We start from the raw sequence: 2,592 nt of genomic DNA, 5'->3' as shown, positions 1-2,592 counted from the left end.
CTTTCTCCTTGCTTATTTGACTGATTGGGTTATTTCAAAGTAAGCTGTATCAGATGGATAGATTGTGTACAAAATGTTGGCTTGTGGTTCACCAATATTTTTTTAAAATTACAAGGAGCCTATCTGTGCCTTTTATGTGCCAGTTAGCAAGAGCACAAGAGGTAAGAAGGAATGCCAATTAATGTGCTCCAGTAACTCGGAAATGGCCTGCGAATTATTTAGTTCTGGAAATTAGTCATTAAAGAAGCAAAGAGGTTGCAACACCAAATGGATGCTTGTTAATTTGGAAAGCACGTGGTGCTTCAGAATCAATGTGTTATGTAGTGGATTGGTTTTGCCACTTACTCAGACTAAGTAGTCCCATTAATTTAATCACCTACCAAACATGCTTGGCTAACATGTTCTTTCTGCCTACTGCAGGCAAGCAGGTCCCGGTGAGAAGTGTTGCAGAGCCCATGTGCTGCATTGGAGCAGGGCTGATCTTGCACAAGGCGAGTTTCTCAGCAGCCAGCGAGGTGGGGGCAGGATGGGCTCTGTGTACTAAATGGTACGATGCCTTACGTGAGCAAGTGGTGTGTGGAAGGAGCCATTTGGTAATCTTACGACACTATGAAGCAGTAAAAGAAATGATCCCATAATCAGTTTCAATTACTCCAAATATCTGGGGTTCAATTTCTTTAAAAAACACATTTGGGTAAGTTTAATTACTTTCTGCTGTGACAGTATCTTCACTTGTATAACACCACACACAGGAGAGAAGTGCTGTACAGAGAATTCAGCTGAGTCACATTATTAGTAAATGTGCAGTATCTATCATCTCAGCTTAACACATTTAATCCACCTGCTCATTAAAACACAAACATACTCTCCAATTAACTGTAAGGCAATATGAACTGAAAATATTCAGTGTGCTACTGATCCTTGAACTGTGTGAGCATGTCTATGCCTAGGGATTTTGGTAAGACCACTCAAACGTTTCATCTTGTTTGGTTAAGGTACATGAAGATCGAATCTTGGCTCAAAGAAGCTGACAGAATTTTGACTTCAGTAGGACCATGGTTTCACCAGACTTCCAGCAACAGTAAGGAAAGTTAGAAAGTGTCCCAGCTGCAGAAATACTTTGCTGTCTTCAAATTCTGAGACTCTCCCTTTTAAAATTTAGAATATCCTACAATAAGTACTGCAGCATGGTACTTTTTTCCCCCCAGCTGGTATGAGAGAAAGCATGTCTGTGAGTACGTAAATAGCTAAAAGCAAATAGCTTTAATTGTAGCACAGAAAACCTAAATTGTTCAAGTATGCAACTTTAGTAATTTTTTTAAAAAGCTAAGGTTATGTAAATACGCATTCGTGAATCAGCAATGTTTTGCTTAAAAACATGTCCCTTGAAAGACTTTAAAACCAAGTATCATTCAATAGCTTTCAAGAGCGTTGTGACAGCCCTTTTATCTGTCATCTTTCTCTGTTCTGCTTGTGTTGCTCTGCGGGGCTGACGCCACAAGCACCGAGAGCCCAGTAGCTATTTTGACTGCTCCTTGCCCTTGACTCTTCTATTTTTATCTACATGTTTGCATTGCCTGTTCAAGCTTTTATTTAAAACAGCCCTCCAATACAATTTACACTAATTTGCATTATTTAAAGGCAAATTGCGTGCTTTTGGCATTGAAGTTAGGTGGTACAATTTAAAACAAGTATTGGTGTATTAAGATGCATAACCTTGTTCCAGGAAATCAAATGAAGCAGAAATGGTGGTTTTGGCTTCTGAAAAAGCATTGTCTCGCTTCTGGCTCATGCACCCCTGGATAATGGTAAATTTGATATGTAGTTTTAGTAAAACACAGGAATGGAAGGCTTGGTAACTACTAGAAATATTGCTATTTTCAGCAAATTTGCATAGTGAAGGCAGTTTTATGTTCTGCTTTGTGACTAAAGAGGAATAAAAACAGGTACCAAGTGACTTCTAAGCACAGCGATACCTTTGCCTGACCAGGCCCAGACCCGCCAAAGACCCGCAGTGCATTACAGAAGCAGAAGCTTGAGCGTTTCAGTTGGCTGGTGAGATTGGGTGTTGCCAACTGCTGGAGGAAGGCTGAAGTTCCTCTGAGGTGTAAACAGCACCTGGATCTCCTTCATCACCCTCACTGGGCAGATTTCAAGCTTGGATGAGTACTTCAGGAGACACAAACACATGGCCAGACATAGACAATGCACTCATTTCCAGACTGCCAAGTAACAACTGCTCTTTTCTGACAGAAGGTGCCCATTTGAAGCTGTAGGCAAGTTTTTGAAAAAGTGCCTACAAAATTTTTTTCAACAATCATTTGAAGGCAGCCACTGTTCAGCTAAGGTGACTAACCACAGCTGAGACAGACAGGTCTGATGAGCACTTGCGCTGTAAGGTAATGTGCCATCCCAGCGATAGCCCTTCATACAGCAAACATGCCTGCGTGGGGGATGCTGGCTTTTCAGGCTTCCCACCCAAACCCAGGTCTCTGCTCTTTCAGAAGGGTGGTTTCTGCAGAACTCAGTGGTCTAAATGTTAATCCTGCCTTAAGGACTCCACCTCTGGTTTAATACCCACTACCATTCCCT

This window comes from Harpia harpyja, chromosome 4, assembly GCF_026419915.1.
Source record: "Harpia harpyja isolate bHarHar1 chromosome 4, bHarHar1 primary haplotype, whole genome shotgun sequence".
In the NCBI taxonomy this organism is placed as follows: Eukaryota; Metazoa; Chordata; class Aves; order Accipitriformes; family Accipitridae; genus Harpia; species Harpia harpyja.
Note: the sequence above shows the minus strand (reverse complement) of the source record.